Source organism: Electrophorus electricus, chromosome 2, assembly GCF_041902795.1.
Source record: "Electrophorus electricus isolate QZ-2024a chromosome 2, ASM4190279v1, whole genome shotgun sequence".
NCBI lineage: Eukaryota > Metazoa > Chordata > Actinopteri > Gymnotiformes > Gymnotidae > Electrophorus > Electrophorus electricus.
The window spans coordinates 31,752,256-31,768,479 of NC_137498.1; positions in this window are offsets into that span (position 1 = coordinate 31,752,256).

The window sequence follows — 16,224 nt, forward strand, 5'->3', positions numbered from 1 at the left end:
TATAAGGCCGCAGAGTGGTTAATACAATACGCTGTGGGACCTGTGGTTTTCTACATATATCTCCTACTAATTGCCAATTTTGTGCCTCAACCAATCTTCCAATATTTAAAGCCTGTGCTTGTTTTCCTTGCTTTCCACTACATTGCCCTTCACACACAAATTTAATTGCTCTACTAATGACACTAATGGGAAGTTAACCTTTATGCCCTCATTATCAAATAAACCTGCTAAAAACCTAAGCATCCAATTATGCCTCAATGTATATTGTTCAAACTAACCTTACATTTGATAAAATATGATAATTCTATTGCCCATCATTTGTTAGCATGAAGAATAGAGATCATTTCACATGTGCAGCAAGCTAGTGGACATGTGACACATCTCTAAAACAGGAGTCAGTTTTTATGTGCAAAGGAGCACTGCCATCTTGTTAGCTGCAGGATTCCGTTTCAACCAAGATTAATTCCACCAGTTTAATCATTTGGTCTCAGTCTTCAAACAGATGATTGGGTCTATTAGATGTGCTCCTGCTTGATTGTAATGAAGACTCAATGTCTGGACACCCCTACTCTAGGAGACTGAATGATTAACTTAAAATTGTATTTTAGGACATCTAGCATGTGAAGAAAGTTTAAACAAATATAGCAAAATAAAACAGGAAATGTTTTATGAATACTCTTTTTTTATGCTGTTTTTGCAACAGTTTTTACTCCAGTTATCTTTATCCCTACAAATAATACAGTGGATATTGTGGTCTAAGCACTGTTTTTGTAAGGTGTGTGTGGCTATTGGACATTTACCTCTTCATAGCTTCAGGATAGAATTTCACTTTAGATTTCGAGTGCAGCTTTGAAGTGATGCTTTATCCATGTGTTTGGTGTCAGGTGATGCTCCAACAAAGCATTAACCAATGAGATAATCCAAATACCAGACCATGGTAGAGCAGTGATATTTGGTGGTCATACAAAGATAATTGCAGCATTTTTGACTAGTTCAAAGTACCTTTAATTAAAAAAAAATAAAAAATCCAGTTAGGTGTATTAGGGAGTGGCTCATCAATGGCAGTAAGTCTGGGGGACAAATTTAGCTGCATAATTAATATCCTAAATGTATGTGGACACCTAAAAATAACATCTCTATGAGCTTTTTGGACATCACATTTCAAAACCATGGGCATTAATGTGCAGTTGTACCCCCTGTGCCTATAATAGCCTCTACTCTTCTGGGAATGATGTGGGAATTTGAGCTCAGTCAGTCAAAGATACATTTAGGAGGTCCAGTTCTGATGTTGAAGGCCTGGCTCAAAATTGATGTTCCAGTTCATACCAGAGATGTTCAGTGGGGATAAACTCAGGGCTTTGTGCAGGCTACTGGAGTTCTTCAACACCAAACTCATTGAACAATGTCTGTATGGACCATGTGTTGCACACAGGGATACTGTCATGCTGAAACAGGAAATAATTTTCCCCAAACTATTGCCACAATGTTGCAAGCATATGATTCTCTAAAATGCTGCAACATTAACATCAGCCTTCAAAGTTCTCGCTTCCAGAGGCAGTTTGGAACAGAGGATAGCCCATTTCTATGTACCGTAGCAGAAGGCAATCTCACTCTGTGAGTTTTTATAGTCTACCGCTGAATCTGAGCTGTTGTTGTTCCGACACTTCCATTTCACTGTAATAGCACTTATAGTCGACTGGGGGAGATATTTCACAAGCTGATTTGCAGCAAAGGGACATCCTATGACAGCAACACATTTAAAGTCCATGAGCTCTTCAGTCTGACCCATTCTCCTGCCAGTGTTTTTCTCTGGACAGCGCATGACTCTGTACTTGAATTGATGCACTTGTTTGCAATGGATTTAATGGAAATACCTGAACCCGCTCATTAGGAGGGATGTTCACATACTTTTGCATTAGTTGATGGCCACAGTCTTTTATTAAACTATTACTACCATGTTGATGTGAAATTTTTTAATAATTTGAATGTTTGTTTAGGAAGGCATTTTTTGTTATAGTTGTACTACACATTTATTTTAGGAGTGAAAAATATTTGTCAGAACACAAACAGTAGGCTTTTAGCACAATGCAAACTTAATTAGGATTTTAAGAGGAATCCTTTTAACATTTCCTTTCAATCTGTTTTTTTTCTTTTCTCATGTTAGTTAATGGTGCTCTCTGTATATTTGTGTTGAAGTGTCTAGAGGATACAGGCTGCCTGAGTTCTCAGACTCTCCATATTGGACTTATAATTAATTCTGGTACCCAACATTGGGGTTGGTTTAGAAACTTAAGCAGCTTAATTGAAAAGGGAAGCTAATTAGCTTGTTCTGCTGCAGGGTCTACAGCAAGCCAGAAGGACCAAATCAAAATAAAGGAACTTTCATTACTGGATGGCACATCTATAAAATATACAGATTGACTTTGTTTTTCTCATCTCTGCCCTCAGTAATCAAATCTGGCCACTAACTGTTTCACTTTATTAGGTGTTCCATAGGATCTAATACTGATCCAATGAACATTTAGTGGCCAGATTTGATTTTACACCGCTGCCAAAGAGGGGACTCTGCTACCTCAGTCTCCATTTGCAAGGCTGCAAATCTCTCACCTTCATCAACCCTGGTGTCTGCCCCACAGTGAGAGATTGGGGTTTGTCAGAACAGCTGAGTTGATGAGAAATCTGGTTGCTGTGGCTCCCCTGCGTGATTACACCCCCACTGGACCAAGACTGCTCAGTGTGCCTTTTGTCTGTGAGCCATGTTCCTGAGGCTCAGGTGCAAGGCAAAAGATCAGGGTTTCAAGGCAAAATATAAAAGGGAAGGGAAACAAATTTCTTTAATACTTCAATGCAATACCAAACTGTCAAAGAATGTACTATAAGCATCTTAAAGTACCTTTTAATTGATGCTGTGGTGTACACAGTAAAGATGGTCCTTGAATGATCCAATCCTTTCCTTCTGCTCACCACTGGACACCCAGCACATACAAGAAAACCCAAGGACAACTCCTATAACACACATTAGCACATGCTAGGAAACCCAAGGACAAATCTAATGACTTAAATAAACCAGACTGTCTTCTGAAGTTTAAAAGCTGGTTGGGCAATAAAGCACCTACATAATGATTTGCAGTCAGTTTTAATAATAATTATTCCCTAAGCATTTTCATCCTTGCATAGCAGCTCTAGCCTAATGGTACAGTAAAGATGTACAATAGCAATAACCTAAGGGTGGAGGCATTGAAGATTATCATTGAAAAAATGTAGTTCCCCCACCCCTCACATTTCTATACACAATGATATTATATTTAAAAAATATTGGATTGTTTTGGCTTTGTTGTACTTAAATTAACAATTAAATTTGAATTTCACAACTGAAAAATTTATTGAATTAAGCTTTAGTGAATTAGATTCTGAGATATAATCTAGTTTTAGATATGACATATGGATGCAGCAGTTTCACCATGGAGTAAAGGGTGAAAACAATGGTTGGTTTAGCTATTTATGAAGAATTCATGAAGAACAGTTGCATATTCAAATTCCATGAAAACAAAATTATTATTCATAATTATGGGAAAAAAAATACAAGGAATAATAGCAAATAACTGCTTCATTTATTTAAAAAAACTTTTATCTTTGAAACACATACTCTGTTCTTTCCAGTGTTCAATGGCATAAAGGAACAAATGAATGAACTAAGTGTTATTTAAAAATAAAGCCTTTAAATTTCTATTTGTTCAACTTGATCAAAATTCTAGAAAAGCTGAATAATGTGTAGCAATTTGTATCTGAAATGCACAGCTCTCTGCTTTAGTGATATGTTTTTACATAACCAACGAGCAATTATGAGCAATTGCTTTGTTGCTATTCACTGACCTAATGTGTATTAATAGTTTCAGTAAGATGAGTCTTGCTAGACAGCTCTGTGTGCCTGTGTAGCTCTGGGGCCCCAGCTGACAGATGAACTGTGCTATGGCAGCTGTCATTGTGGAAAGTGAGAGGCAAAAGCATCTCTGTTTTGCATCTTTGTTCATTTGCAGTGCACCTCTTCATACAAATTAGCTTTGTCTCCAAGGTAAAAAGAAGTAGAAGAACATCTGAACAGCTTTAATGCAGGTGCTTTGAGAATGAAAAAACATTGCAATAAATAAGCATTAACAATTCGTGAAAGCAGAATACTCCTAGCTGTGTGTCTGACCGAAGTATTATGCTACAGTCCTTATGCTGTTTTGAGAAAAAAAAATCTCACATGCAAAACAAAAAATATTAATTTTCATAAAATAAACTTCAATATAAAATAAACCTCAAACAATTGTAAATCCTGTGTAAATTCAGCACTGATAAACATAGATCTTTTATGTTTGCTACATGTGGTCCAAAGGCAGTAAAGCTTACACTAGGGACAAGAATATGATTTCTCCCTCTCTGGCATCTTTACATCATTCCACAGGATATTATTTCTGGAGAGAGTGCAGACATAATTGTGCTGTCCTTTTACAGCTGTGCTTCGATCTACTTTGGAAACTGCGATATCTCAGGACTCCTTTGATCTGCAGAAGAACAAAATATCTCAACAAGGTGTGCCAAGTGCTTTATGCTGCTTCAAGTTTGTCCCCCCAATTCCACTCTCTGGTCACACTTACCCAGTATTCATAACTTATACAGTAGCTGAGGGCCACACAGGTACCAAGTCTTATATTTATGTGCTCAGCATGTAGGAAACCCATTACTGCACTGTAAAAAAGATTGTTTATCATTGCTCTACTAGGCCTATCTTTTTGTCATTTCAGAGAAACAATTTCAGTGCTTTTAATGTTGGAAAGACCATACTCTATGAGAAATCTAGCAGCACATTAAAATGTCAAGTCAATTATGCTATCATGCATGCTGCCAACATAATGACTGGGACCATAGATGCACAGAGAGATTAAAAAATGTCAATCATAATTTTGGCCATTGGTAGTCTGACTACACCAGTGTTAGTGTGCTCCAAAACTGATCATGTACAATTTAATAAAGGTCCACTATCATCACATTAAAACAGCTGTTGTATAAAGGCCATTAATCCTTTTCATCACTTCTTTAAAGCTTTGTACTTCTTACAGCTGAAACTGGCTTGTTATTAATAGTGTCTGATTCATACAGCAATAAGAACCCAAAGGGCAGAGTTCATAAAAAAACTATTTCATGCATCACAATTAATATTTTATTTAAAAAAAAAATGTAATACAAATGGACAAAGAATAAAATCATGGTGAATTTACCATTTACCATTGAACCTTCAAGTTCAATGTTCATGTTAGGCTAAATTACATTATTCTAGGTGTGATCTTTGTGAATATTCTTTGACATACATTTTGTGAAAGCGTTCTTTATTAACATCCAATATCATGTATGTCATACAAGAGCTCCCCAGCATTTATATAACTTATATAAGTTATTTTGTTCCCCAAGTTTCAGCATTGCATTATTATTGAAATGAAATCATCCATAGTGTTTTAAAGAACAATGCAATCTATGATCACTTTTTCCCTGACTCTGATTTGAATGTAAAAACTCAATTCAATCTATGATCACTGATGCAAAATTGAATTGCAGTTTCCAATTAATCTAACTGCATGAACATGCTTATAAAATGACCAGTGGCCCTTAGAACATTTTGCACCTTTCAGCTTTAACTGTCTGTATGCCTGCATCAGGGCTCCACATGGAAAATAATTGCCAGAGGAACTGAAAAATCTAATTGTGAGACTTCAAAGATGGGAAAGGATAGAAGGAGATGTGGCCAACATCTCAAAGTCAGTTGAAGCACAGATGGAGCAGTAATCAGGAGGTATAGAATAAGCCATAGTGCCATTAACCAAAGCCATAATGGCCATCCTCTCAAAAATGTTGCCACAGACAGTATGCACAGCACAGTCTAGCTGTGAAAAACAGAAAGGCAAGTGCTTCAGGCTTGGCACGGGACTTATCAGTGGGTACTGGAGTTTCTGTGGCATTTCCGTCAGTGCGAAGGACATTGCACAAAGTCAACCTTGGTGGGCCGCCTCCAAGAAAACAACCCTTGCTTGCTCTTCAGCAAAGACTGCAAGATTAAACTTTGCTAAATAATATGAATAGAAGCCTGTTGAATATTGGGTGCACAGTCTTTGGTCAGATGAATCCAAGGTATATGTGTTCGGCTCAGATGAGATCCAGCTTGTTTTGTGTGAACATGGCCAGGACCCCCACAGTGAATGTATAGTCCTAAGAGAGAAGCACAGGCGTGGGATTGTGTTGATATGGGGCTACATGAATGCAATAGGTGTTCATGAGATGATGTTTATAGATGTCACCATGAGTGCCTGTGGATAAACCAAAATACTGGCTGATAAGATGACTCCTAGTTTCCAGATGCTTGGCAAAAGAGGATTATTGCATCATGACAACGATCCAAAGCACACAGTTAAAATCACACAAGTTTCTAAAGAAGGTATTATATGTGTGGGTGTGTTTATACAGTATTACACACATACACGGATCAGTCATAGCATTAAAGTTAGGAATTTTGGAACTGATTAATTTTGGAATGCTGTGTGGCATTATCCTGGCGTAAGAGACCATTAAGGAATACAATTGTGATGAAGTGGTGTATGTACACACACACACACACATATATATATTAATCAAATGAGATGAGACTCCTTTACAGGCGTGTTTCTGAGAAATATCAGAGTTTTTATAGTGGTTCCCACATTTTTAAAATTGATGTTTCAGTCTTTTTGGGTCTTCTCAACCTCAAGCAGATGTTTTCCTTTCATGTTTTGAGTCTTTACTCCTGAAATCATGACTAACCTGGATATTCTTAACAAGAAAATGGAGGAAGTGCAAATTCACACCCATTTGCACTTATTGTTATAATGGCATTGGGGTAAATGAGGTAGGGAATATGACAATGACAACATTCCTGAATGAGGTTATTTGTAAGCATATTGGGCAGCATGTGGCTTGGTGGTTCACATGTTTGCCTCTCAGAACTGTGGTCTTGTGTTTGAGTGCCTATGTCTGTGTGGGTTTCCCCTGGGGTCTCTTCCCTCAGTACAAAAACATGAAGGTTAGGTGGATTGGGTACTCTAAATGTCCAGTGATGGTTGGTACTCTATCCTGGTCTTAATCCTTTCCCTGCACCTGTATGCTGTGTGAAAATTGGCTGCTGCTTCTCACTGGTGTGTGAGTGATTGTAAAAGATGTTTGTAAATCATCCTTGAGTTTGAGAAAGATATATAAAAATGTGACTAATAATAAGCATAAGACCCTGATTTACTAAACTTGAAAAATGATCTCAGCACATCTAACATACTTGCAAGCTTCAAGTGAGAAAAATAATGTCTAACTTATGTGATATTTGCTTTAATGAATGTGCTATTTAATATGCTTCTACCAAAGGGTGCAAAATACAGACTTAAATGCAAATATAAGATTGCATGTATAAGTTATTATTACGTGTAAATGAATATGAACGAAAGAATGGGTACTTTTCTGGTGCATATTTTGTGGCTGCTGAGGTTGTGATGAGAAGGAAACTATGCAAAAAGAAATACATGCAGTTTTCAAGAACAGAAGAAAACCATGGCAACGTTTTTGAAATGTCAGAAGCTATAGTGAGTGGTCTCTGTCTGAAATGTTCTGTTTCTCTGGAAACCTTGTGTACTACACAGGTATGTTCTTAACCTCCTATAATTGTTTATTTATTGATTTTTGTTGTGTAATGAATGCTTATTTGTGTATTCAAATAATATTTCTAATTTTGCCATCTTAAATTACAGCTCAGCTTTTCACATATATAAAGTTTACAAAAGACCTACTTGACATTCAAGCTCATCCCATTAGGACTGAGAACATTTAGCACAGAAGCCTCATTTAATATGGTCTTTGCATTTATGCAAGTTTCTGCAAGGCATTTGCTAACTACATGTGCAGTCTGTTACACAAAACAAGCAAATCAGCACTCATTATTTTGGATCTTAGTGAATCTGCATCAGAGAGTAAAGCCCCAGAACCGTGGTTCCACACCTTGGGGAAAGGCACTGCATGACACTGAATGAAAATGACTGTGTGTTGCAGGCTGTGAGAAACACAAAGACAACTTGTAATGAGATGGCTAGTGAGTAATAATATATAAATTTTATGTACTTTATTATAATATATTTTATATATTTAGATATTATGTATCCGGACCACCACAACAGCGGACATTGCATTCACCCCCCTACACTTCTCAGACCATCACTTTCTATCCTTCTCTCTCTTCCTCCCTACTCTTTCCATCTATATCTCCCCAATGTGTTCCTCCTTCCATTGCAGTCTGCACTTCATCACTCCCTCTTCCTTTACTTCTACTATTTTGTCCACCCTTCCTCACCCTGATTCTCTTTCCTCTCTCTCCCTGGATACAGTTACTAATACTTTCCTTTCTACACTCTTTTCATCAAATAATCTTCTGTGCCCTCTCTCCTCTAGACCTGCAAGATCTCCCCCCTCCCACCTGCCCCTTGACTAACAGAAGCACCCCACTGCCACAGGAAAAAATGAAGGACTGCAGAGAGGCGTTGGAGGAAAACTCAACTAGAGTCATACCTCAGCTCATACCAGTCTCTCCTTCCTAAGTTCCTACTGAAAGCAATATCTGCAAAGTCATCCTACTACAAAGGAAAATTTTAATCTGATCCAACTTGAAGCTCAACCCCAGTAAAACCAGGCTTCTGTACATCCCAGGAACTCCCTGCTCTAACTATGACCTCACAGTTTCCTTTGAGAACTCCCTGGTATCACCATCTGAAGCTACTCGTAGTCTGGGCATAACTTTGAACAACCAATTGTCATTCTCAACTCATGTTTCAAATCTGTACTTGTCCTGCAGATTTCTCCTTTGTAACATATGAAGGATTTGGACCTTTCTCTTGCAGGATGCTGCCTGGGGGCTTGTTCAGTCTCTTGTAATTTCAAAGCTATAATACTGCAACTTGCTACTTGCTGGTTTTCATCTGAGACATCAGACCTTTACAACGTGTCCAGAATGCAGCGGTACGACTGGTGTTCAGTCTTCTGAAGTTTACACGTCACTCCCTTCATTGGCTTCCAGTAGCTTTTTGCTTGCCTAAAAAAGATGTCAATGGTCTAAGCCTGATCTGTACCTTGAGTACTTCTAACCTCAAGTACAGCTTGTCTTAAAAAAACACCATGCTTGAAGCATCAAGACTATTCTCTGTCCTGGCTCCCATATGGTGGAACGAACTTGCTCTTTCTGTCCAGACAGCAGAGTTACTTGCAGTCTTCAAACACTGACTGAAGATGATACCTACTCTGGTATGTAGCCACCCTGCTTGGTGCAACAAGTCGGTGGGCCTGCAGAGCCGCTAGCCTCTCCCCTCTTGGCCACTGACCTTGACTTCAGTCCAGGTGAATGAAGCATGCACAGTCTGGAGCATGAAATGCACTCCATACATGTAAGGCTTAAAACGGAACAGGCCCACCATCATTCTGCTTTCTGCAAGTCTTATTGTGGTTGTGTTTAAGCTTACTCAGGGAGTTACTACAGTAGGCTAGAATTGTCTCATTAATGTATTTCCTCTGAGATAATACTGGCCCAGTGCTATGGTTAATGGCAAAAGTGTTGATAATGTGTGACCTTACTAGGTCAGGGAAGACTAACACAGATGTTGTTATATGAATTTCGTACTGGTGTTGCAGTTCCTTCTCACACTCTTGGACACAATGGAAATCAGCAATGAAGGGGACCAATGATTCACACAGCAGAAGTTAGAAGGAGACACCTCCCAGGAAAGTTTGTATCTTGTCCATGGTGTGAGGCAAATGTGTACCACCCTGATTTTGGATCCATCACAATGCTGCTGGAGTCAATTAAAGGCACTTGACTTGGTGCTGGAGGAGGCTGTGATACTTAGGTTTTAGCTTTAGTCATGCTGCCCTGATAGTAGTGAACACCCAGTGAAGGTTGACAAGGGTGCTTGCAAAGACACACACTAGTATCCATAGCTCTGTCAGCCACTCAAGTGTGTTGGGGGCGTGGCAGAGCTTGGCTGGCATAACCTTCCACAGACATTGAGCCAGAATTCTGTCTACCTAATGACCTCAGGGTGATCTCCCAAAAGTCATTGTTAAGCTACTGTGTAGATGGAGCTGAACCAGTTTAAACTAGATTAGCTATTGAGGAACAACAACATATTTAAACCCTAAGAAAATCGGCCCAAAAGAGGGAATTAAACACTGTGTTGTGCCCACATTTAGAAGTGTCTCCCTTCTGTTGCTAACACAGCCAAGCACTATTTTTAATTTTACTACCATGAGATTTTGCAGTCTGAAGAATATTAACCCAAACGAATATCATATTTGGTCATTGTCACAAATACCTGCAATATCAAGTTTATATACAAGATTTCTGTATAGAGGCACAACAGAAAATGAGAGAATAAGAGATTACATCTTTTGCTGTGGAAGGCATGTTTCATATCCACACTGTCACTGCTCACTGTCAATTGTATGAAGTGGAAGTATTCACTGAATTAGTCATAATTGGCTCTCAAAATTTGATGAGTTGTTTTAAGTAGATTTAAACCATGGAGTTTGGAAAGCCTTTTTATCAAAGCAATTTACATGACAGTACAATACAAGGCTACTAAAGCAATATCTCTTTCACAAACTCAGAGATTTGTCACCTGGACTGCTCACACATTAACTAAACAAGAGCTCAAGCATAAATGATATTCATCATAAACCTCTCTAGTTGCTTTTTGCAAAGTGTTTTTTCATCCTTAGTTTTAGATTATGAATAAGAACTCAAACAAAGGAGAAGTTGAAAATAAGCAGTCTGTGATGGCCTTGTAAAGCAGCCTTGTAAACCTCATACCCTTCCATAGTCTGGGCAATGTATTCATCATCTCTTTAAATGGTGAAGGCTGCTTGGTTGCTCCACACTCCTCTATGTGTCTAATTGAGAAGTACTATGCGTCAGATGCCCCCCTGTTCAGAATGAAGGCCAGATGTTTGTTAGAGCTGCATCTGCACAGTTCAGAGCTCAGGTGTTTAAGTATTCTCATTTGTCCCCACTCATCCAAAACTCCTCTTTCTCTGTAGTAAATGCATCTCTAAAGCGTTTAGGTATAATAGAATCTCAGAATCCCTCATGTAATTGTTCTAATGTTACCCAGAACACCTAAAATTGACTTGATCTTTATTTGAAATTTCATTCGGAGGCCTTCACCCTTTATAGGAGACCACAGGGAACGCTGCTGCTTCACTGCTGCTGAACAACTACTTATTCCATAGTGAAGCCGGAGTCATTTGATCCTCTCTGTGTTACATTTCGCCCTTCTCCTTCTTTTACAAGCACAGTTCATCTTCAAAAGCCTAGAAAAGAATTTTCTCTTTGGTCTCTGATTTTTGGTTATTCCACAAAGCACCAGTCTCTGTTTTTTTCTTGCTGCTGTTCTCAGTGAAGGCTCCCCATTGTTCACTTCCATTTCACTCATCTCTCTCCTCCATCTTCCCATGTGGACATCATCACTGCCTCAGAGGTCAAGAATCAGACAGATAACTGCAGACATCCCTTTACACATTGTTCTGCCTGTTGTCTCTCTCATCCATTATGTTTGGACCCTGGAGGTTAGAAAACCCATTTTTCTTGTGCTCATTTTAATGCTATACTCAGTATGAACAAATACAATGCAAATAAACATTTTGTGGTGTGATTGGCTTAAGAAAATAAGACAGGCATTGTGTAAGACTTGTCCATGATTAGAGTACGCTGTATGAGCTAATGTCTTCCAAGTATGACTCTCTGCAGATTGGAGAGCAGCATGTGGGAGAGACTTACACCATATGAATTGGACTTACACTATGTGGGTGGGACTTACATTATATGGGTGGATAACAGCAAAGTACAAAGTCTTTGTTTCATGTAGGAGAGATGGAGGAAACTCAAGGGGTTTTTAGTAAGGTAAAAGTGAGCATGGCTAAAAGTAGTTGGCAATATATGTTATTTAGCATACTTTCTGAAGTCATCTCTATCATAACTTTATTTTATCAGCTTTAAAAAATGTTGCTCATGAACCCTCTCATCTTTAAGATTTCTTTCTACTATGCATGATTCTTTTGCTACTTTATTTCTATGTGTTTATTTACTTATTTTAAGTTTCAGGTGGCATATTGATAAATGCTAAAGTTTGCGTATTAAAGACAGGTTACTCTGAGAATTGTTATACAGTCTCTTATCATCGTGATGGTGATGAGGTGAGGCAGGAAGCAGAAACAAGCCAATGTTTCACAAACAGACGTTTATTGTACATGGAACAAAACAAAACCAAACACAAAGAACATTAAGCAAAAACAATAGTCAGAATGTAACAGCCAGTTTAATGCACAACAAAGCAGCTGATTACCCATAAATAGGGTCAACAAAGACTAAGACTAACAACTAAACTGGACTTTATATATACATGGTAATGACGCAGATAACTATATATAACACACACACACACACACACACACACACACACACACACACACACACACACACACACACACACACACACACACACACACATATATATATATTTAGTCCTGATCCTGAAGGATCCCAAAAGGGTCAGTTCCCTCAACTACCGGACAGGTTTTACCTCTGCAAAACCTGGAAGGCATCATTGCAGCTAAGATGAGTAGGCAGACATGTGGCTCAATATATCTTTAGGACAAAGAAAGGCATTGGCAAGAACACCAGAAGGAAGCAATGAACCAGCTACTGGTGAATAAAACTTGAGACTTTAAGACCAGACAGACTAACCTGTGTACCACAGGGACTGACTACAAGACAACCTATGATGTATCCCTACACATGGATTCTGGAATGCTTGAGGCTGTATAATGTCAACAGGACTTTAAAAGCCTTCATCAATGGGCAAGACAACTCTAGAGGCCAACTTCAGACTAATAGCACAAGTCACCATCAAGTGCAGGATTTAGCAAGGAGGTGCCTTTTCCTGCTGCTGTTCTGAATAGGCCTCAACCCCCTCAGTAAAATCATCTTCAAGAGTGCCTATGGATTCTGGCTACAGAATGGACCAATCATCAGCCACCTCCTCCACATGGATGAGGTCAAGCTGTATGCCAGAAGTGAATGAGACATTGACTCACTAATCCATCTCACCAGGATATACAGCAACCATATCAGAATGTCATTCAGACTGGATAAATGTGGTCAAATAGTACCTTGAAATCCCATAGGAATCAAAAATACAAATCATGAGGCCACAAGGAGAGCAGCTACAACAAATATCTACAATGAGTAAGAGAAGTCCTGAGAAGTCAGTTGAATAGGAAGAACAAGATCTGGGCTATTAACATTTATGCTCTGCCAGTCATCATGCTGGCATAATAAGCTGTCCCAAGGAGGCGATAGAAACTATTGTCATCAAGACAAGTAAACTCCTCACAATGCATGAAGGGTTTCATCCCAAATGCAGCACTCTGAGACTGTACACTAAGCGGAAGGAGAGGGGTCTGAGGATTAGTGAGCATCAGAGCCCCTATCTAGGAAGAAACACCCAAGATTCAGGAGTATACCAGGAAGATTGCCCCAAGTGATGAAGTGCTTAGTGAGTACCTCTGGTGGCAGAAACCTAAATGGTTGGGGATGAGGAGGAACAGAAACCATCATGGGAGGATAAACCTCTGCATGGTATGTACCACTGGAAAATAGTGGAAGTTGCTGATATGAAGAAATCCTACCAATGGCTGAAAAGGGCTGGATTGAAAGACAGCACAGAGGCACTAATCATGGCAGCACAATAACAAGCTCTGAATACAAGATCATTATAGGCTTTGATCTACCGCACCAGGCAGGACCTCAAATGCAGGCTGTACAAAGATGCCTCTGAGACAATCCAGGACATAACAGAAGGATGTAAGATGCTAGTAGGTAGAGCTTACATGGAATTCCATAACCAAGTTGTAGTATACAGAAATGACTGTCACTTCCTCCCAAGTTAGTTACACTTATCTAAATCTGTAGCTTCGAGTAGACTACTGAAATCTCACCACTGCTGTTCTCATTCCAGCTTGTTAAGTGAGAATCTTAAAACACAGGACTTGTTAGAATGTACGGTATGTATGTGCATATATTTGTATGATGAAGCCAGTCACAAAACCAGTTTCACATGATTTATTATGGTTGAAGTATATAGAGTACCAAGGCAACACTATACTAAGTCCCAGTCGGTGGAGACTGTGCGTCCTGCCCCTCACGCTGCAGCACTCAGGCCGCCACATGTTACACAGTGGCTGTAACATTGGAGCACAGCTACCCCAGCAATAGGATAGGATGAGGGACTGGGCAGCTTGAGCAGGTTGAGCAAGGTGCCAGTGGTACCATGGTAATGCATCTGAATCCCAGGGAGTGCATACACACTGTCATAATGATAAATAATGTGTTTGTCACTCTGCATAAACGTGTCTGCCAAAAGCTTAGAATAAAGGTGTGAATAAATCTGAAATAATTTATTTCATCATTTTCCATAGTTAACTAGCCATAGGAGAGACTGCTGAGCTTCAATCACACTCTTATGAACCTAATAACTGTACAACACAATTTGAAAGAGGATGTGTGACAGTTACCAAGGTGTACATTAATGAAGAGACATTACCAACCCAGTGGTTTGTCATGCAGCATTTGGTAGAACATGGGGGCCATGTGTGGAATTGGCATGAGTAGCTAGAGGAAAGAAAAGCAGACAGAAGGGAGATGGGAACTATTGGTGCCAGCAGGGGCACTGGTTGTAAAAGCCAGGTATGCAGATATTCGGTCACTATGCCATCCTGCATCAGGGCTGGAAAAGGAGCCTGAGAGAGAGAGAGTAGGACATATAGACATGGGGAGTGGGGTACTTCAGGCCTGAGTCAGCTGAGGCAACTCTGTCAGCAGGATGTAGACCTATGTGTCTACTGCTGTGATGCCTGTACAGTGAATAAAGATATTAGAATAACACTTGCAGTCCCCTCTTGAAATTCTCTGGTTGAGGGTATTAAATGTGCAGGGGACAACGCTCTTTCCCTATTTTCCCCTGACATTAGCAACATATATTCTTGTGGCTGTTTTTATTGATTACTTTATGAAGAAGCCTGAGGCATGTGTCATGTAGACAAGCGTGCCTGTATGATGGCAGACGGGTAGGTGAAAGTTTGGTTTTGGAGCTCCACAGGAGCTAAACTGTGACCAAAGGCAGTACTTTGACTCACAGGTTACATTGGTGTGAAAAAAACACACACTGCCAAAGTTCACCACAAGGCAGAGGACAAACCTAGCAGGAGTAGAATGACTACAGAAGCAGGCGTGACTTTCAGTGCTATGAAAACCATTTCCAGCTGGAGATCAAGTGTGCTTCTTCAGCCCTCAGACTTGATCTCACAGCCTCTGAATCAAACCTGGATCAGGTTGGTGCATCATTGTGAAACACTGATACAAATGAACCTGTATCACTCCCAAGAGCCAGCCAAGGCAATTAACGTAACCTTCAATCCTGTTACAAACACAACCTACTACTGCAGCTCCCTGAAATCAAACCCATAAGCTTGTTAGGAGAGAAGAGATGACTGGCGAGAAAGGGAGAGGAAAGATGAGACATGATTAGAAAGTAGATTACAATATAGGACCATAGGAGAGGAGGAGAGAGGGCTGGAATGGAGAAGATAAGTTGAGAGATGAAAATGAGAGGAGAGCAGACCAATGTGCCTGATGCCCACCCAAGTGTACTTGTAAGTAAACAAAAACATCAATTTCCTAAACCTTGGTCACAATATCTGGACTTGTCTTCATACAACAATGCACATATTTCTGTTTATATGATTATGGTTGTACTTTATTAGTCCCTTATAATAATCACTAACTCATGAGATGAAATAATAATAATAATAATAATAATAATAATAATAATTATTATTATTATTATTATTATTATTATTATTATTTCATCTCATGAGTTAGTGAATTCCCTGTCCCTCAGGTATATTTGGTCCTCGCCAATATCCATTCATGGCCCTCAATTTAACAGTACCTTTAACCAGCCAGCCTAAACATCTCTTCTCTCCTCGCAAGCACCATGTTATATCTGCTCTACCAGGTGAGCTAGGTTACAGTATTTGGCATATAATATGCATGCACTAAACACCACTTCATTC